This window comes from Ursus arctos, unplaced genomic scaffold (assembly GCF_023065955.2).
Source record: "Ursus arctos isolate Adak ecotype North America unplaced genomic scaffold, UrsArc2.0 scaffold_5, whole genome shotgun sequence".
In the NCBI taxonomy this organism is placed as follows: Eukaryota; Metazoa; Chordata; class Mammalia; order Carnivora; family Ursidae; genus Ursus; species Ursus arctos.
This window is the reverse complement of record NW_026623067.1, coordinates 65,729,687-65,752,085: the sequence shown is the minus strand read 5'-3', so window position 1 is coordinate 65,752,085 and position 22,399 is coordinate 65,729,687. Positions and strand designations below refer to the sequence as shown.

Sequence of the window (22,399 nt, the reverse complement as noted above, 5' to 3'; positions counted from 1 at the left end):
GAGACTGTTTATGATACTGGGGTGAAGCTTGTCTTCTTCCAGGCTAGTCCTCTGGTGTGATATGGAGCTGGGAGTTATACCTGGAAATTCTTCTCAGACTCTATGTCTTTGGTGTTCCTGTGATTCTGTTACCCATTCAATATGCTCTAATAAATCCCTTCCCACCCACTAGAATGGATTCTCCTGTCTGCCTTTTAAGAATCTTGATCAATACAGAGGAAAATATTTCCCTATATTGACTTCCTTCCATAGGTGATTTTTTCCCCTCTTCCTATAGATCAGGGAAGGAAGGGAGGTGAACCCAAGAGGGCCAAGCAGTTGATATAGCCAGGGAAACTTTTTCCTGTAGCCTCTTTGTGATGTCTTGACATGCTTTTGAAATGGGCACAACAGAGGTGACATACGGAAGTCTCCACCTTTCTCACAGGGACTTTCGGGGTTGCTCTGCCTCAGAGAAACTTTGCTGGGGCACATCTCCATGCACACGGCAGATCTCCCCTGAGACCTTAAATGCTTACCCTCACCTGAGAAACAATCCCCCCCTTCCCCTGAGCCTAGAAGGGTGGGCCTGTGTTGTGTGAAAAAGTGTGTGGTGTGCAGTGGTGGGAAGGAGGAGGTTCTCTTCTCCCTAACTTTACAGAAGGGGAGCTAGTGCTCAACTAGCAAGCGGCCAAGCTGCTGGGAACTCCCAGAAGGAGTTTGCTTCTTTCCTCTCTGTGTCTAGATTCATGTGTGTCTGCAAGCTCCTCGAGAGCCATGGCTTACACATATGTGTCCTCACTGTCCCAGCAAGTGAGGGTGCTTGATAAATGTTCAGTTCCAGGCTAACCTGTGTGAGCGTGAGCTTCCATGTGTGTCTGGTTACAATATCTTCTACATTTCAGTGTTTGTCTTTAGTTATGCTATGTGTCTATTTTGTTGTAGCTGTTATGATTTTAATGTCTGAAACCTCTTCCTTGCAGCAGCCTTATTCCTTTTTCATTGCATTCTATTCTTATTAAATGAATGTAATGTAATGTAAAGTTCTCATATCATGACCAGGATATCCACTGGAATTGACAGACTGATTAATGGAGCAGACTCTGGAGCCAGGCTGGCTCTGTTAGAATCATGGCTCCATCAGTTAACAGCTGTATGCCCTTGGGTTACTCACTGAACCTCTCGGTGCCTTAGTTTCTTTCTCTGTAAAATGAGGATAGTAATGATAATTGGTAAGGTGGTTGTGAGGAATACATAAATTGATATCTATCTATCTATCTATCTATCTATCTATCTATCTATCTAAAGTCATTAGAACGATACCTTGCACCCACCAAGGGCTATATGTTCTCTTCTGTTTTCTGCAGAATTGGTTTCTCTGGTTTATTATTTGGGTCTTTTTCTTTTGTGCTTCTAGTTTTCCTATATATTTTTTGTTATCCAATCACTTTTAAGAATAATGAAGGTCTTTATTCTAAGTGGTTGGTGTAAGTTTCCACTGCTGTTGTGTAAACAGTTCTTTTCCCAAAAGTACCCTCCACTACATTGAAACATGACTAGCAGTTTTATGTATGTGGGCACGGGCACGTCACATAACCTGATTTGTTTCAGGGTGAGTGATACAGATATTAGCTGACAGGTGCAGTTTCTCTAGACATCAGAACAAACAGGTTTTAAACTTCTATACTCCAATAAAAGTTTTAGCAATCCAATCAATTTATTGATCAAAGGAACCTTAGGCTGCTTGGCTCTCTACTTTCTGGTGCAAGAAGGGGAAATGAGAGAAATGAAATTGGGCAGCTGTTTGGTTCATAAGCCTCCAGAGAATCTTCCTGCTTACTTCATTTCTCATTTCCACATTCTGACTTATTTCCAAACTTCAAATTGGTGCCACCAATGGGAAGAGCAACTCCCACCTCCATCTCCACTAGAGTCTGCAGTTAGTGATTTTGGACCTGTATTTCACTCTGTCCTATTTCATATGTCAATAGCCTCTTATCCCTTTTCTGTCTTTCAAAATTTTGTTAGAATCTTTGTTCCATCTACTCATTATTTTTTTTCGTTAATGAGTTTTTCTTAAAGATTTTATTTATTTATCTAAGAGAGAGTGAGGGAGCAAGCAAGGGCACAAGCAGGGGGGAGGAGCAGAGGGAGAGGGAGAAGGAGAAACAGACTTCCCGCAGAGGAGGGGACCTGACGTGGGGCTCGATCCCAGGACCTTGAGATCAGCTTGATCCCAGAACCCTGAGATCTTGACCTAAGCTGAAGGCAGATACTTAACCGAATGAGTCACCCAGGAGCCCCTGTTAATGAATTTTTTTAGCATTACTATATGATATCATAAAGTCACCGCGATTTCCATGGAGTCTGGATCGATAGGAAGTTTGTTGCACATTCTGTGGTTGTGATAAGGAACGAACGTCACAAGTATTATTGTTTGAATCAATGGAGATTACCAGTTAATCATTCATCCCTTCTTTTTGATTCCAAAACAGTTGAAAACAAAGATAATAGTCTCCCACCTCAAAACACAGTGGCCACACAGAAGCAGAGAAAGTTAATATATTACCCCTTCCAAAAAAGGAACCAAGACTAATAGATGTTAGACTCTGCCTAATTGCATTAATTAATTCACTCCTTCTTGGGGGAAAGAGAAGCAAAATGCAGAGAAAATAGTTGCGCTTGGCACCGAAGAATCGCTTGTGGAGTGAGAAGTATTAGCAAGTTTCCATTTTATGAGTTGAGGTAGGAGCTCAAGGAATGGAAGGATAGAGACATCCTTTTTCTATTTTATAGATGAAGTACCTGAAATTATGGGGGCTAAATGAACTGCTTCAGATCACAGAGTTTATAAATTATAAAGGCAGACTCTAGCATTTCTAACTTGGAGGGCTTTAATCCTTCTCCTGTGTTACATTTCTTCTCTGTAATATGCTATTGTGACCTCAAACATCAAAATGGTATAACCTCAAAAGTATATTCAATGAAATTAATAATGTTTGTTTAGAATTATGCTCTCTCACACACTACATTGTAATTCCTAAGGTGAAAAGGAGAACTAATATAGTTTAGAAAGTTCAACAATATACTGGAAGCAAAAGAATTTTCAGGGTCTCATTAATCTACAACATTTTATTAACCTCAAGCTTTCTGATATATATATTTTTTACTACAGAACATATTTTTATTTTCTGAATGTATTATTTTGGTGTTTGAGTTTCTTAGGAAATAATTGACTCCATGCTTATAAGTGCCCAATAGCCAATCACAAGTGTCTGTATTTCTTAGCATCAGAATAAACACGAAACCGAAAAGGCTCCCTCAGGAGACATAAGTGTTCTGAGTCTTCATGAGCCTGCAGATGGTCAGAATTTTGTGAAAATCCATTTTACATGTGGATGACTCCTGACAGTGCTACTCTCAAATATCTGGCGATGACATTTGGCCATTTTCGTTAAGCATCTCATCTTTGCCTCTGCTTAGCTTGAGACTGGTTCCTGAATTACAGTCCCTGGCAGGACAGCTGAAGCAGGAAAATATTGAGTTGCTGGCACACAGAAACTCCTTTCCTTTAGCCAAGGTTCCATTAAAGGATCTCTGGCCCTTTAATGGCAGGTTTATAATAGGTATTTCCGTGTTATTTGAGGAAAAGGGACAACTAGCTGAATCAAAGCTTTTTGGTGTCTTCGCCTTTGTAGCATAAAAATGATAAAGAAAAAGGAATGTGCTATCTAGGTAATTCATCCAAAACAACACCATATGTGTGACCCCATCAACTGAAGTTTAGAAACAGTACTTCTTCCTTCATTCTAATATTTGTAGGGCCCCTATGATATGTTATTCAGTATGCTCAGAAAGGAGGTACAATGATGACCAGAGCAAGGACTTGACTCTTATGGAAATCACAGTCTAATTAGGGAGGCGGAGGAATGAACTGTTATAATATTACAACATTATGGGATCTTCACTATGATTGGATGTACTTTAGGTGAGTATATGAATATAGGACAATGGAGAAGAGCACCTTATCTCCTTGGTGCACAGGATAGGGGAGGCGCAAGAGACGATTTTTGGGATAAACCTTAAAAAACAAAGACAGACTGGGGCACCCTGGTGGCTCAGTCAGTTGGGCGGCCAACTCTTGGTTTTGGCTTAGGTCGTGATCTCAGGGTCACGATCTCGAGGTTGGAGGATCGGCTGTGTAGGGTTCCGGAGTCCACTGGAGATTCTCTCCCTCTGCCTCTCCCTCCCCCTCTGTTCTTCTCCCCGCCCATGCACATTTTCTATCTCTCTCTCTCTAAAATGAATAAATAAAATCATAAAACAAAAACAAAAAAGACTTCCCCAAAAGAAAAGTTAAGGAAAGGTATCCTATATTGAGGAAATAGAATATTTAGGTAGGAAGGCAAGAAAGAAGGCAGTATACTCAGAACATAAAGTTGTAGCTGGAGCAGAAGGGAGAAGTGGGGGGACAGTAGATGAGATCAGAGAATAGACAAATGGTATTGATATGAGGAGAACTTTCAGTTTCTTCCTCTGGACTTGTCATTTCTAACATATGTGAGTTTCTCATGTACTTCTGTGTATGGGAATTTCTGTATGGGAATTTTCTGGCACATTAAAAAGTCAATTTGCATCCAGATTTCCTGCAGAGTTTTTTGGTCTCAGTGTGAGTAGAACTGCGTCCTGTCCCGATTATATGAAGAAGGAAAAGCTCCCTCATATTCTATGAACATGTGCTTTCCTTGGTCCTACCTGACATTTCTCTGTGCCACTTGGTTTACCTGCAGGAACCTGCACCCTGGCTCCATCATCTCCTCCTCACCTCAGTCCAGCATTGTGAGTGAGAGGCGTTACTGTCATGGTATTATCCTTGGCTGGAACCAATAAAGCAAAACATGGGTACGGGGACCCAAATCCGACAACACATCTGTGAAAATGACCAGTTGAGAAAATGGTCAAGTGAGAATCATTCTTAGGAATCCTTTGAAATTAAGCAGGAATGTGACAAGAGCACATTTGTGTTTTAAGAACACAATTCTGGAGGAAGCATCATCTCGATACATTATGGTTAGAGCTTTATCTAAGTAATGAGGATGGAGGGCGTGTGTATATAGAAATCTATGTATGTAAATAACTGTAGAAGGCAGTGTAGCACTGGGATTGAAAGCTTGAGCTCTGGCGTTAATCAGCTTGGGTCTGAAATCCTATTCCTCTAGTTACCTGTTGTAGGATGTTACATGGCAAGTTATATGACATCTTTGTACCTCAGTTTCCTCCTCCATAAAATGGGGATTATAACAGTACTTTCTTCTTAGAGTTGTTGTGAGAATTAAATACAATAATACATATAAAGCAATCAGAATATTGTGTGGCATGACATAAGTGGTCAACAAATCCGAGTATTATTACATGGGAAAGTATGATCATACCGCAACGAGAAAATGCATAGGATATGGCAAATGATAGGATAAAGAGAAATAAAAAGGAGGAAACATGAGGATAACTTGAACAACAGAAATTATGACCAATTGTACAAAGAATGAGGAAAGAATCTAGAAGGAGGTAAAGATTGGGGAAATGTCATGAAAAAGAAAAAAAATTTGGCGTCTCAGGTGTTGTTTGAGGAAGCTGTGATATATACAAACTGAGGTGGCAGGTAATCAGTTGTATATATATGCGTTTGGGGCTCATACGAAAGACTGGGCTGAGGATATAGATTTTGGGAACCCCCAGGTGATCAGTGAAAGTGGGGGCCATAGGGGCAGGGGAGATTACGGAGGCCAAGGAGGGAGTATGGAAAAGAAAGCAATTTATCCTTAAGACAATGACTTAAAACGTTCAGATAATCTTCTCTTTTTCCCTCCTCTAAATTAATCCTGTTTTATTATTCTGATAATGCAAGTAATACATGCTTTCTACATAAAATTCTGAGCATTTTCTTAATGTTACCTTTTTTTAAGACAACAAATTTATGTGACTGTTCATTTGCAGCCTTTGCTCTGAGAAGAAAATGTTCTTGAGTCATCCCACATTGGGGCTTCGAACATAAGGCAGATATAAAATACCTCCTGCTCTGTTGTCTTCACTGAAGGCCAAACAAAAGTAATCAGCTTGAATCCACCCCTCCTTAGATGAAAGCCCAGCTGTGTTCCTGTCCAGACAGAGAGCTGGGAGCCAAATGGCAGGGGGATGTGCTGCTTACGTCGTGATGGAGGACGAAGACTGGGGTCCTTTGTGCTGCTGACACTTTGGCAGGGCAGGCTGGTATTAGAGGAGAAAGCCTGTGATTATTTCAAGTGCAGACATTTTCCCTTCAGGGGCGTTACTGTGCAGCCTGGGAGCTAAACTGCCAAGTGACCACCCCGGCACTGTCAGCGCTCTTCCTTCACCCACCTGACCTCAGATGCAGGCAGCATCTGTAGTAAGGGAGAGGGCTGCTCTGCATCCTCCTTACCACTCAGGAGTGTGAAGGCCTCGACACATGGCCACTTCGGCGGGAAGATGATTCTTTTTTTTTTTTTTTTTAAGATTTTATTTATTTATTTGACAGAGAGACAACCAGCGAGAGAGGGAACACAAGCAGGGGGAGTGGGAGAGGAAGAAGCAGGCTCCCAGCGGAGGAGTCCGAAGTGGGGCTCGATCCCAGGACTCTGGGATCAGGCCCTGAGCCGAAGGCAAACGCTTAACGACTGAGCCACCCAGGTGCCCCGAGGGAAGATGATTCTGAAAGGCTTTCCACGGTGATCCAGTACAAGCTCTGTACCTGTGCCCTGGCCTCTCGCTCTCTGTCTTCCGTAGCCCGTTTGGATCTGGAAGGAGTCCAGTAAACCAACAGGCAGACTCAGTATGGATACAGGGCACCACCAGAGCTGAGCCACCAAACACAAGTGATAAAACCCAAGCTCCAAATGAACTCACCCAGATTTCTGCAATCAAAATATCTATTAAAATATCTTTTAATTCTAGCATTCCTACAAGTCGTGTTTCACTCTTTAGGTATTATTCTGAATTACCAATGGGTAATTACAATTACCATAATGTTTTTCATGCTGAGAGCCTCTAATGGTATTAATCTGACCCTGAGCAAATCATCAGGTTCTATACTATGGGGTGGTATGTAGTGAATATCTGTTCCTCACTTATCTTTAAGACTATGTCCATTGCTCTTGCAGGTGAGAAGAAGAGAACCCAATGTTCTCTTTCCCGATTCTTAGTCAATTGTTTTTATACATCTGGTCTACCTCCTCAGCTAAGACAGGAGTAGAGGTGTGTGACCTGCTTCTTTTTACATTTTATCCCTCACTGCCTGCCACATACCCAGCTTAAGGTTCAGGTACTTATCTTCACAAACCTGTTTCTCTGCTACTGTGCTCTGTCATTGTTCATAGTTCTAACATTTCTTAGACCTTTATGTTGATTTCTCCTTAGTACTATATGAAGTTATCTTGTAATCTAATGAATGTGCTTTGTCCAATTGCCATTAAACACTGCAGGACGTGACTGTTTATCATAAATTGCACCAGGCAAGGCCAACACATTGTGAACTCTCTTCTTGAACTTCCACAAAATCTTTTTTTTTTAAAAGATTTTATTTATTTATTTGACAGAGATAGAGACAGCCAGCGAGAGAGGGAACACAAGCAGGGGGAGTGGGAGAGGAAGAAGCAGGCTCATAGCAGAGGAGCCTGATGTGGGGCTCGATCCCATAAGGCCGGGATCACGCCCTGAGCCGAAGGCAGACGCTTAACCGCTGTGCCACCCAGGCGCCCCTGAACTTCCACAAAATCTGCATGAGTATGTAAAGTTAAAACAAACAAACAAACAAACAAACAAAGAACATGGCCTCTTTGAAAATGACTGCAAAATCCTGAAAGATTCTGGCTGTTGGCCAGAATTTCTTGTATGGGAAACCTCAGATTTCCCCACCAACTGTTTTTCCTTGCCTTTCCTGGGGTTTCAGATTGCAGGACCGTTATAATGTCACTACACAGAGCTCATGACAAGCAGTTAGAGGAAGTTACTTAAATCCCGACAATTTCACCCTGCATTTACCATCCTCAGTCTTAGATCCATGCCTCCTCTTCCCACACTTCCCTTCTCCTTCCTATTTTCCTACATCCCCAACCCCAAAATATTCCCCTTAGGGAGACCAAGAGGAAAAAGAACCTCAAATATTGACCTCAATGAGAGAAGGTCTTGGAGATTTCTTACTTGTTGATATTGAAGGAAAAAAGAAATCAACAGGATGTCTCCTCATCCTTTTAAATCCTACCCTACTACTGGGATTCGACTGATTTCCATCTCTGAAAAGGCTTCAGAGAATACTCAGAAACTCAGTGAACATGAGTAGGAGAATTTTGATAGATTAAGAACAAATGTTAATAGTCAAGCCATTCCAAGAAAGTTCTGCTTTCTTTCTCCAGGAGTTATTTAAGTTGAGCTGCCTTTAAAAGACACAATTGGATGTGTAACAAGTCTCACCTTTGACCTCTGGGATATGGGATATTTTGGTGGGGAGTATTAAGGCTTTTGAATTCACTTTCCCGAATGAGCCTCTTTAACTAGAAAGGGGTACTCTCACAGCTGGCATAGGAAAACTGATCTTTGGAAAGCAAATACCTTGAGAAGAAAAACTTTAATGCCTACAATTAATTCATGTTGTTTATTGTAATATAAGTGGGAGCTGACAGAACATCCTCTGTGTATGTGTGTCAGAAAATCTACCCCCCCTTTTAAAGAAGAGTTAAAATGAATTACAGAAAAAATTGTTTCACTTCCAGAAAAAAATTGGGAAACATTTCCTTTGACACGTTGCTCATAATTGAAGTAATTCACTTTTTTCCTTTAAGTAAAAACGTGTGACTTTATTTAACCTCCCTTCAATTAACTCTCTCAAAGGAAAATAACCTTGAGCCCCATAAACACACACATTTTATTCTCTATTAACAGAGAAAAGAGAAGCGATGGTTGCCCTCCACGTCAGGGACTCCCGCATTATTGCAGCTCCAAAGTCAGATGCCCTGTGTGCACCAACTTCCAGTTTTCTGCTTTTATTGACAGGGGTTTTGACTTTGAAATTCTGCCTTCTTCATTTCACCAATGCACACAGCCGTAGAGTTCAATTAAAATTATGCTGTTAGAAATGTTTGCACAGGAACATTCTTCATTCAACAAGTATGTTTTGATCTCCTTTATATTAGGCTCTGAGGACACAATAGTGAACAAAATAAACATGGCAACTTCTTTTCTGGGGCTTATAATCTGGTGGGGGAAAGAGAAATTAACTAAATAATTAGATAATTACAAATAGTAAGGAAGCATTATAAAGAAAATGCTGAGTGCCATGACAGTGCTCCATTAGGTGATTTATTTATTGGTTTATTTATTTACTTATTACAGGGGAAGGAGTTGGGGAGAGTTTGTCAAATAAGAAGTCCTTCTTCTTCTTCTTCTTCTTCTTCTTTTTTTTTTAAGTAGGATCCACTCACAACCCTGAGATGAAGACCTGAGCTGAGATCAAGGGTCAGATGCTTAACTGATTGAACCAGCAGGTGCCCCAGAGAGAAGTCCTTTCTGAAGAAATGTTTAAACTAAGATCTGAAAGATAACTCGTATGTTCATACAATAGGATTTAATATAGCAATTAAAGGTGAATGAGCAAGAACAAAATGTATCAAAATGGATGGCCCCCTAAATCATATTGTTTGGGCAAAAATCTCCTTTCCTTAAGCGTGGGTAGGTCTGATCTAATCAAGTGAATACTATTAATAGAGGTTCTAGAGGACAGATAAGTCAGAGAGTTTTTCCTGGGGGAAAACACACATCGTGTTGTTGAGAGGGCACACGGCAGGCATGTGTAGGTGACATCTAAAAGTTGAGAGTGATCCCCTGCCAAAACCCATCAAGAAAACAAGGACCTTAAGCTACAGCCACAAGGAACTGAATTCTGCCAACAACTGCTGAGCTTAGAAGAGAACCCTCAGCCTCAAATAAGCTCACAGCCCCCAAGTATCCACAGAATCCAAACATACTGTGCCCAAATTCTTGACCCACAGACACTGAAATTGTAACTTTGTGTTGTATTAAGACCCTGAGTTTCTGGTAATTTGTTATATAGCAGTAAAAACAAATACAATTACTGAAGAAATGTTAAGCAAATTCACAGTCTCACAAAATGAGGGGCAGGAAGGGACCACAGAGGTCATGGTGGCCAACTCCCTCACATTGTAGACGATGGTGAAGTCTATGGGGCTGATATGAATTGCGCAGGGATGAACATTCTAGTTAGTGACACAAGGTCACTAGAGTCCAGGAAGAAGAGTGAGGAGCAGAATAACACATACAAAGATAATGTTAGAGGGAGAAAAAGAAGAAGGTAGTGATTCTAGATTATTTTACATTCATGTCTAAGTTAAAAATACAAAGGTAAGTGGAGTAATAAAGCAGATCTGTATTACACAGATCTTTATTACACAGTAATAAAGCACTGTGTTCCTGATTTGAAGGGCACATTCACCCCAATGTTTATAGCAGCATTATCAACAATAGTCAAATTATGGAAAGAGCCCAAATGTCCATCAACAGAGGAATGGATAAAGATGTGGTATATATAAACAATGGAATATTAGCCATCAAAAAGAATGAAATCTTGCCATTTGCAACAATGTGGTTGCAACTAGAAGGTATTATGCTAAGTGAAATAAATCAGTCGAAGAAAGACAAATATTATTAATTTCACTCATATGTGGGATTTAAGAAACAAAACAGATGGAATGCCTGGGTGGCTCAGTCGGTTAAGTGCTTGTCTTTAGCTCAGGTCATGATCTTAGGATCCTGGGATCGAGTCCCACATTGGGCTTCTTGCTCAGCAGGGAGCCTGATTTTCCCACTCCCTCTGCCTGCTGCTTCCCCTGCTTGTGCTCTCTCTCTCTCTTTCTGACAAATAAATAAAATCTTTAAAAAAAAAACAAAACAGAAGAACATAGGGGATAGATGAACAGAGGGAAAGGGAAGGAAAAATAAAATAAAAAATAAAATAAAATAACAACAGAGAGAGAGGCAAACCATAAGAGTCTCTTAACAACAGAGACAAACTGAGGGTTGCTGGAGGGAGGTGGTGGGGTGATGGACTAGATGGATGGTGGGCATTAAGGGGGGCACTTGTTGGCATGAGCACTGGATGTTGTACGTCGGTGATGAATCACTGGATTCTGCTCCTGAAACCAGTGCTGTACTGTATGTTAACTAACTTGAATTTAAATTAAAAAAAAAAATTTAAAAAGGAAAAAGCTGTGAATTAAAAAAAAATAATAACTGAGCAGGGAAAATCATAAAACTTATAGTTAAGTCTAAATAGTGTTTGATGACTTAAAAAATAATTGACAATTAAAAAGTCTAGATATTCCAAAGAATTGAGTGGGAACAAGGAAGGAAATGTGGTGGGTGTTTTATGTTGGCATAGACTATGCTTATAATTCACTCTGGCTGTTGTTAAAAAAACATGCTTCTGAATAATGGCCTTTTATCTCTTATACTAAAGACTCCACGGAAACACAATAAGTGAAGTGGTGAATTTACAGCAATTATATTTAGGTCATAATCAAACCAAAACAAACTTAAAATCTTCACGTACATTTTTCTGGATACCTCAAATAGAAGGATATTTTTGGTTTTCTTTTACTTTATTTTAATTACCCCCATAGAATTTACTCAGTTTCCCATATCATTCAGCAAAGACAAAGACTTTATTTTAAGCCTATTTATAATAAGATGCTGTGGCTCTGGTTCAAATTTAACTTTACCCTCTGGCCTGCATTGCTTTGCATTTCAATCTTTACCCACCCGCCAACTTAATTTCAAATTATTTTAAATTGAGACTAAACACTATACAAATTTTGGGTATTGTGAGTATAATTTATGGGGACCAGCTGGAAAGCCAAAACTTTGATCAGATTGTAAATGTTAATGGGAATACTTGATATACATGATTGACAGCATAATTGGACACTTCTCATTGATTTTCACAGAATTACCGCCACTATTTGATGTTCTGATACTGTCATCCATCATTTCCAAAAAAGAAGAAAAATGTGTTAAATAGCATTTACTTTCATTCAATGGTGTGTTTTCTGTGATTTCTGTTATTAATTGTAAAAACACAATTTCTGATCTTCCTACTATATTAGTGTCATCTACTGATTATTGATATATTTAAAACATAATATCTAAAAATATGAGTTAAAGTTGTGTTTAAATTATGTCAGGTTTTAACTGAAGTGCAGACTAGAAGTGGCTACCTATTCTGATCTGAAATATATTTAATTTTTCTCCTGGATTTGACAGGAATAGCACTCATTCAAGACAAAGCTATCAGCCATTCTCCAGGCAGAGAACAGAGTTCAAGTAATAGCTCAAGACTTCTAGAAACACCTTTTCTAGTAATTTCTATCATGTCTCTTCTTCCTCATGCTAGAAGACACAAAATGAAATAACTCCTCTGAGAGCTTTCTCTTGGTAAAATCCTCAAACAGCTAGAAACTATAATGAAATTGTCAGAAATATATTGAGAAATCAAGCAATTTGTTTGCAAAAATACAAAAAATACCATAAAAGAAATAATAAGCCTTTTTTCCACTGGATACTTCTCTCATATGGAGTGAAAGACATTTATTACCAGAAAATCAGAATTGGTGAGGAAGGAGAAGAATGAGTGTACATGCATAGGGAATGGAAACAAGTGATTCTCTTTGATTTGAATGTGGGCCTGTTTTCTAATCTCCTTTGGCAAGTAATAGCATATTGACCCTAGTAATAACTAGCTTTTTAATTCTAGAGACATCAACTTATTAAATTACATAAAGCCAATTAATAATCTCAATAGGTTTTCATTTTAAAATTCTTTTTGTGTTATTTTATATACTTTTAAAAGATTTTATTTATTTATTTGACAGAGAGAGAGCAGCAGAGGGAGAGGGAGAAGCAGACTTCCCACTGAGCAGGGAGTCCAATGTGGGACTCGATCCCAGGACCCTGGGATCATGACCTGAGCTGAAGACAGATGCTTAACTGACTGAGCCACCCAGGTGCCCTTCTTTTTGTGTTATTTTAAATATGTTGCTATGCATCATGCCTGGATATTTTATGTCTCCTTTGCAAGGGACTATTCTTCCAAATGTGCCTTTGCTTGTAATTTATGATGGTGACGATGTGGGAAATTTCACTGGAATTATGATGTTCCAAAGTGTAGTTTTAGAAATCTGCCCTATGCAACCAAACATTTCAATGTTACTACATTCTTTTTTTTTTTTTAAGATTTTTATTTATTTATTTATTTGACAGATAGAGACAGCCAGCAAGAGAGGGAACACAAGCAGGGGGAGTGGGAGAGGAAGAAGCAGGCTCATAGCAGAGGAGCCTGATGTGGGGCTCGATCCCATAAGGCCGGGATCACGCCCTGAGCCGAAGGCAGACGCTTAACCGCTGTGCCACCCAGGCGCCCCTCGATGTTACTACATTCTAATTTACTAATACTATATTAAAGCTCAGTTGAATAAAAACATACTACATTGTGTCAGGTTTTGTCATGAGATTTGTCATTTGATGTTAGGAAATGACTTAGAAAAGGGATTGATCCACTTACCCTCTCTCTTCACATACAACTGTTTCTCACCCTTGAGGTTTAACCCAGAGATCAAGGATTGCCAAGGTTCTGGATTTCAGATAGGATGGGCGCTAAAAGGAAGAGTAGCACTTCTGTGACTATCTAGCCATTCTGCAAGTGCTGTCTCTGCCTTCAAAACTGATTCTGAAGGGAGAGTCATGGGTACATTTTGGCCGGGGCCAGCACAGGGGACAGGAGAGAGACAATCCTTCTTACTCCTTCTCTGTGTCCACACATGTTTCTGCTGACAACTTGCTGCTCGTGACAGCTGCCCACACTTGGACATTGAAGACTAAAGCTGAAGGATTCCACTGGGCTTTCCAGAATAAACCTACTAGCCTTTATGTCCTACAAGAAATTCCCTTTCAGCAAAAATATCTCTTGCTGAAGACCAAGATGTTGTATTGTACCGGGGAAAGCACTGGATTAGGAGTCAAAATCCTAGGTATTAGTCTCAAACTTTTTACTGCCAATCTAATCCTGAGCTACTTTTTAAGTGTAGACTGGCAACAGAAATTTTGAATGCTGTGTGTGTCGTTTATGGGCACTGGAAGGAGACAGCCCAAACTCCCCCATTCTCCAGTTTTTAAAATATTAATGAAAAAGACTAAAATTAAATTATTTATTCAACACTATTTGGTCTGCTCTCATAGGCCTAATTACCTCATCAATTCCTCCCCTCAGCCTTGCTTGCCCCTGTTGCTTTAGCCATCTGTGACAGAGAAGACTGTTCCTACTCCTGGGCCCGGAGAACTCAACCACAGGTCCAGGGGGAACCACTGTTTTCATTCATGTCATGAATTACAATTTGAAGGGTTGTAAAGTGCAGAAAGCTAAATTTGTGCTCTATTATAATTAAAAGAAAAAATAAAATCTAATGGGAACATTTTGATGACTACTGTTTGATGTTACTGTGCTCATATTGTATCTCTCTAATGCTGGCTGTTAGGACCTTCCGCCCCCCAAATTAGGAAAGAGTTGTTGTTACTTATTAAAGAATGCAGCTTGAGATCACAAATGTGACATTATGTTAGATCATCATATTTTGACTCATGTATCTCCCCTTTAAGCCCTCGGACGGCATCCCAACCCATCATATCCCAACCACAGTCTGAGGATTGATGATAATGAAACACCACAAGAGACTGTAGAAACACCAGAGAATATTCTTCTGTGATAGTAAAGGGCAAAAAATGAAAACCTGTTTTTCTGTAAAATAATGATCAATAAATACAAGTGGCAGGTAGAAATGAAAACTAAATTTTTTCTAAGTTTAAGTGATAAGAATGTTATAATCAGTGCGACTTCTATTCCTTTCTTTCTTTCTTTTTCTTTTAAATATAGAATGCTTTACAAATTTACATTCATCCTTACCAGACACCATGCTAATCTTCTTTGTATTGTTCTAATTTTAGTATATGTGCTGCCGAAGCGGGTACAGTGGGAGGGACCTTTATTTCACCTCAGTGCCTGGCAGAGAATGAGCTATCAGTAAATGCATTTTTAATGGATAAAAATGGTTGATACACTTGCTTTTCTTAAGTATACTCTCATCAACCTTGTAAGATGTGACTTAGCAAATTTCCTTCTCTTAATTTTATTTTTGCTCACAAGCTGTTATAGGTAAACTGATCCTTTAAGAAAAATGAAATCTGAACCACAGATAAATAATGGAAAGAGAAGACCTGATTCCATTTCCGAGCTCTGAGTGAAGGAGCTGATAGGTTAGGGGAGGGTGAGAGGTTCAAGCAGATGTGTTCCTTCTTTTTTCCTTTACCTCATCTCTTTCCTCCTCTCTCCTGGGTGACTAGTCTAAAAATTGAGAAAATTTCTATGTGTAAAAAGAGGTTAATCATTTTTGGATCGAAATATCTGTAAAACTGCAGCCTGAGCAGATCTAAGCTTTCTGAAATTAGTCCACATGTCAGCCATTAAATGTTGGCCACAAACTTACAGCCACATGAGGAATGGAGGCAGGTAGAAACAATTTAAGTGAAGGTAAGTCAAGGGCTTTTGCCCTAGTAGACAGAGTGGAGGATGGTGGTGAACAGATTTGAAGCACCCCCTGTCTAGGATTGTGGAAACGGGGAAGACATTCATGCTTAGGGGGAATTTCTATTGGCATCTGGCCACGGTTATTTTGGCTCCAACCATGCTAGACTTTTCAATCAGAGGGAGTAACTTCCCTGTAGAATTGAGTATCTGTACAGCGATCACAGCTACTTGTCTGGTGGATGTACACTAGAGGAAGACAGGCCAATCTCCCTCAAGAATCTAACTAGACTTCTGTCACCTTTCTTCCTTCACAGTTTGACTGTGCAGGTTTCTACCTGTCTACATGTATAATAATGCAGAGGAAAATAGCTCAAGTTCTTAAAAAATGAACAAAATCGCTTGAATGCAATGCTAACTTTATATGAATATTTATTTTCAACCAAATAGCTCCCTTTGGTGATCTTTCTTCCAAGTAAAATAGTTGACAGCAGAGAAAGTCTTCCAGTTCCAACATGCTTACCTCTTCACTTTTGTCTTAGAGCCTGCGGTTTGCTCTGACACAATGAACAAACATAGGGTTTCAAAGAATAAGAGAGATTCTTGGGAAAAGACAGGGATGAAAACTGTTATTTATTTTAAAGGGGCAGGTTGAGGTTATGTATCTTTTGTGTTTGGGAGATGCACATCGGTCCAATATGCGGAAGAAACATTATTCTCTAGAATTATTTCACAAAGTAAATGAAAACATCATCATTTCAAAGTTTGGAATTTTGGTAATTAAAAGTTCTTTACCTCAGTAATGAGTTTTTCTTGAAAGAAAGAAAGAAAAGGGAGAAAAGATAGAAAGAAATCTGATAATGACATCCATATCTTTTTGGCTCATTTACATGTTTAATATGAAGAATTACAATCTATTAAACTCTAGTAGGACTCAGGTACTATAGAGACCTTTACATTGCTGATTTTCTCTGCTCTATTTCCTCTTAAAGTGTTTATCAGGAGACACTGGCTTGTTAATTAATCTCCTTCTTTCTCCTTTCTCCTTAGAGTGGGATTCTCAAAGGAAGGTCATGTACTGTCTGCACTTGAATAATCTGCACAATGTGTTACAAAGCAGATTCCTGGGCCTTAGTTTAGATTTCCTGAATCAGACTTTCTGAGTTTGAGGCCCAATATTTTGTATTTTTAATAAACTCATCAGGTGATGCACACTAGAATTTCAGAATTCTTTTATAGTGGGAAAAGCTTACCTTCCAGGGAGTGGCAGCTTTAATTTAAAAGTGGGGTATAGGGAGGGAAATCTGAAGGGGGAGAAATCAAAGAGGGAGATGAACCATGAGAGACTGTGGACCCCAGGAAACAGATGGGGGATTCAGAGAGGAGGGAGTGGGGGGAGGGGGTAACAGGGCGATGGGTATTAAGGAGGGCCCATGTTGTGATGAGCACTGGGTGTTATAGGTAACTAATGAATCACTGAACACTACATCAAAAACTAATGATGTACTATACAGTGGCTAACTGAACAACATAATTAAAAAATAAATTAAAAAATAATATCCAGCACATAGTAAATGCTCAACAAATATTCTTATTTTATGATAAAAAAAAAAAAAAAGTGGGCCATAGGAAGGGAACTCAGAGCTTTCCAGCCAAAGGTATACACAGTCATGCTTCAGGTAGAAGTTTTGCAAACTTACACACTAAAAATGCGTATTTCAAATAGCATTTCAAGGGAATTTATCATACTTGTAATTTATCAGCAGAATTAATTGAACTGGGATACACTTATATTCAGGTATATGCTTAACATAGAAATATAAACTTTTCCTTACGGTAAGTTTATAAAAGTGATGTAACATTTCTTCATTGCATGAGTGGCCACAGAGACCTGCATTCCTATAAATGGGCGTCACAGGAGACTTTTCTGTCCCACTGCGCCATGGAAACATAGGACTCAGCAATGCCCTGATTCCACGACCATTAAATACACAGTTACTTATATGTGACAACTAACAGAACTTGATAATGACACTTTAGAAGTTTGATATGGCACCTCTAAACTTTGGTTAATGACGCAATATGTAATCAAGGGTCTTTCGAAAATGTCTACGAAGGCAGAGAATGGAAAACAGGTCATACAAAGAGATAACTACCAACACTGAGATAGATTACAACCCGCTCCTCCGCACTCACAGCAAGAGCTATCGTTCTCACCCCAGTTCCATGGGATAATCACTCACATCTATAACTAAGCCTCACCCAGGAACTTCCCATTTAATTAAACTGTGGTGGAAGAACAATGAGAACTGGAAAGGAACATCTTCAGTCCTGGAAAGCTGAAGAGAGTGGGAAGGGAGCCATGATCAGAATATAGATTTTAACATTTTCCTGGAAACACAAGGATGACTGGTGTTTGTTGATGTGGAAGAGAGTAAGCTGAAGCCTAACACGGGAGGGGAAAGCAATAGGTAGGGAAACCCATTAGCTCTGCACAGCACTGGAGACGTGTGGCCCTTAGAATCACAGGAGTGAAACAGGGGGCATGGAATGGGGGATTCACTGAAGTACAAAATAGAGACTACCTGGCCACTGCCTTCCCTTCCCCCAGGACTCCTGGCTGCCAGATACTGTTTGAACAAACTAACAAGTGAAAAATGGAAAAAGATCTTTTCTCATGGTATGGAATGAGCAACCTAAGAAGAACCAGGACAGCCAAGAAGGGCACTGGAGCAAGTGACTTTGTTCTGTCACTTTCGAGTCTCCTAGTGTGAGAGCTGGCTCCCTGACCACTCACCCTACAGTGCAGCTGCCTCACCGACAAGCCCAGCCTACCCTCAGAAAGCTCACAGTTCTTCTGTGACCTGTGCTTACATACAAATGAGAAACAAGGGGCACCAAACCTGAGAAAACCGTATAACAAAAACACAAAAAGAAAAATCAAAATTAACAACAGAGAAAAGTGATTCTGCAGAATTTAGAAAAAAATCTTTCTAAGTAATGTTACAGAAATCAGAGAAGATTCTGCATCCATAAAACAAAAACAAGATGCAACGAGAAAAGAAAAGAGCTCTAGATACTTACAAAAATATGTTTTCCGAAATTAAAAAAAGAAAAGGAAAGAATTGCAAGAGTTGAAAGAGATTGTTGAGAAGTAAATCTCCTACAATAAAAATCAAAAAGTTAAAAAGATTTAAAAAAATCAGAGAAAAGTTGTAAGACATATATAATAATTCAGAAGTTCAACATCCTGTTCATAGGAATTTAAAAAATGTACCAGAGAAGACAAAGGGGAGAAAATGAGAGAGAGAGAGAGAGAGAGAGAGAGAGAGAGATTTCTTAGAACGGAAGACAAAAGTCTTCAGACTAAAAAAGACCAGTGTGTCTTCAGTGCGTGATGTATTAGAGCCCACTCGAATCATATTTTCATAGCACTTCAGAATGCTATGGCGAAAGATCATTCTAGTAGTTTCCAAGGAGAAGAAACAGGACATCCACAAAATAACAAGTATAGTTTGGCACTGGCCATCCAATCAACAATTCTGAATGCTAGAAGGTAATGGAACAATGCCAACAAAGCTTTAAGTGGAAATTATTTACAACTTAGAATCTTGAAAGCAGTCAAAACAACTGTCCGTCTGGACACATTTTTAAAACGTTCAAAAATATAAGTTCCCGGAAAGGTACTTTCTATCCCCACTTGTTAGGATATTATTTGAGGATACATTATAGCACAATAAGACAGTAAATTAAGGAGGAAAATGTGAACTCTAGCAAACAGATGACCCAGTCCAGGACCGAACTGTACAGTGATCCATCCTAGAGAGAAATAAGAATTTGCTGGAGGATAATGAAAGGCTTGGGAAAAGGTATCAAAGAAAAAAGTAGAGTTAATACCACTCTTGAGTTATTAAAAGATTTTAAGAGATAGAAAAGGCAGGCAACATAAGAGAAAAAGAAAAGCAATTAGAAAACAAACTAGGTAAGAAACTGAGTATAATCATAATATACTACTTGACACTACAAACGCTACCATATACATTTTAATTAGAATGGTTAATGACTTTTGATTTTAAGAGACAACCTAAAGAGATAGTATTAGTCAATTTTTAAGAAGACAGACTCTAAGGTTCTTACTGGCTACATGAATCTGGAAATATACTTAATTTCTATGTTACTCAATTTCCTTTCTGTAAGATAGAAATAAGTTATCTATTTAATCGTCTTTTTGTGAGGCTTAAGTTACTTTACATAAAATGCCTATAATCGTGCTTGACACACAGTAAGTCCTCAATAAGAGTTAGTTAAAACAACAGACAACATACAAAAACTAGAAGCATTTATTGAAACAAAAATGAAATGTTATGAAATTTGACGATATAAATGTTTAAGTGCAGACAGCTGAATGGCTGAATGCGAGGAAGAAGAGTGAAGTGGAATCGACATACCGTTTACAGTTGATAGAAACAAAAATAAATAACAAAGACAATTAAGACAAAAAAACAACTTAGCAAGATAATTGTGTAAGTGGGTTAAGTCATAATCCATCATAGCAGGAAACTATAGTTATATGACTATAATTAACAAGTCAAAAGCTAGTGTGTAAGCTTATAATATAGAGAGATGGGGGAAACAACAGGAAAATCAAAAGAAATAAAAGTGCTTCCTTTAAGAATCAAGGAAGGTAAATATCATTACCTTTAAATATAATTTTATTTGTCAATTATACCTCAACAACGCTAAAAAAAAAAGAAGAAGGAAGGTAAGGGTGGGGTTCAGAGTTGATGGTGGGAACTGAAAACTTTTTTTTTTAGATTTTTTTATTTATTTGACAGGGAGAGAAGGAACACAAGCAGGGAGAGTGGGAGAGGGAGAAGCAGGCTTCTGGCTGAGCAGGTAGCCTAAAGCAGGCTAGATCCCAGGACCCCAGCAGATGCTTAACGACTGAGCCACCCAGACTCCCCTGAAGATTTTTAATAAGAAATAAAATTAGTGCTATGATATCTAGAATTCTTGCTAAGAATTTCAGGAAACTCCAAGAGATTGGAAAATATGAAAATCATAGGGAAAAAATGCCAATTTCTAGACAAAGTTTGATCTTTTAAAAATAATCTAGTAATTGGCAATAAGAGACAAAGATAATGTTTACTCTTATTAATGAAGTCAAGCAAAAATCACGGTACACCTGAACAAGCGAGGCTTAATGTCAATCATTCATTTACTTCTCCACACCTTGAAATCATCAAGCATAGTCTGGGGAGGTGTCCAACCACTGACTTCAAGCTCTTGGGGCAGCTTGCTGTCCAGTCTGCCCTTCTCTTTTCTGCTGGTCTCTTTCCAGGCTGCCCTATGATTTCTTCACCATTCGATTTCCTTTCCTGTGTTCCCAAAGGATGAGCACAGTTGCAGTCAGTCCTAGAAACCTGATCTTTATCCTGAATCTCTGCTCCAAAGCCACTAGAGATGGATTATGTTGATACCTTCCTTTTTTTTTTTTTTTTAAAGATTTTACTTATTTATTTGAGAGCCAGTGAGAAAGAGCGAGCACGAGCGGGGGGAGAGGGGAGTAGAGGGAGAGGAAGAAGCAGACTCCCCTGCTGAGCAAGGAGGCCGATATGGGACTCAATCCCAGGACCTGATCATGACCTGAGCCGGAGACAGATGCTTAACTGACTGAGCCACTCAGGCACCCTGTTGACACCTTCTTTTATCAAGAGTGTGTAATACATAAAATAGCAATGCTTGCTTTGGTGAATTTCATCAATGCTTCTCAATCTGAACCTCACAGAACATGCATTTTTTGGCTGTTCGATTTCTTTTATCCTTTGGTCAGCATCTAAGACTTCAAAATTCATACTCTTACTCAGTTGTTTGTCTAGGCTAGAGGTATCAGTGATGGAAACACTTCTATCTGCCAAAGCTGAACCAGAGCTTTCCAGAAACTGGAAGAAAACTCTGCCCTGGCAGCCTTAGTTGGATGCCTAGGAACCATATTCTTCACACACACACACGCACTTATTTTAAGAGGTTGGCTAAGTGTTGCCTGTGAAAATCCCACCCTTCTAAATGGTACAAGAAGGTTTATATAAAATCTCCAGATTTAATGAAAGGTAAGAATATAAAATAATAGGTACTATTGTAAGTAATCTCATCAGTGGCTTTTGGCTCCGTCCTCATAACTTTACAGTTACATTAGGTCTCCTCCCTCTTCCCTTTCTTTCCCTTCTATCACATATGATTTGGCTGATCTTCATGCTTAAAGGATACATGTGACTTCAGTAGAAGACTGTGAAAGAGTACAGTAAGAACTAATTTCTCCCGATGACTGTCCACCACTAGGTTTAAGGCTAGTAGTTCTTGTGCTGGGGATACAGGTCCTATGGGGCCAGAAGCAGAAAACTCAGGTTGAAGGAAACAGTCACAGGGACTGCCAACAGCACCTTCAGAATGGAAGAAGAACAAAGAAGGCAACGTGGCTGAAGCTCAGCAGGGGAGAGTCCCAGGAAGTGAGGTCAGAAAGGTAAATGAGATGGTGAAGTAGACGGTAGATTTTGTAGGGCCTGGGAGGCTGTGAAAGGCCTTTACTCTGAAAGAAATGGAAGGATATTGGAAAGTTTAAGCAGAAGAATATCGGGTTTTTACAGCATCACCCTGGCTGTTATTTTGAGCACAGACTATTTGGAGAAAGAATATAACAGGAAGGTCAAAGCAAGGCTACTGCAATAAACCAGGCCGTAGATGATGGTTGTTTGGAGCAGAAAGGAG

At 39.3% G+C, this 22,399-nt stretch overlaps 1 non-coding gene across 1 annotated transcript; it reads right to left on the bottom strand.

The window, feature by feature from the left end:
• Nucleotides 1-14,976: 14,976 nt before the first annotated feature.
• LOC113255418 (U6 spliceosomal RNA) lies at nucleotides 14,977-15,081 on the bottom strand. Its single transcript, XR_003316294.1, has one exon. It is a non-coding gene; the product is annotated as a U6 spliceosomal RNA (small nuclear RNA).
• Between the last annotated feature and the right edge of the window lie 7,318 nt (nucleotides 15,082-22,399).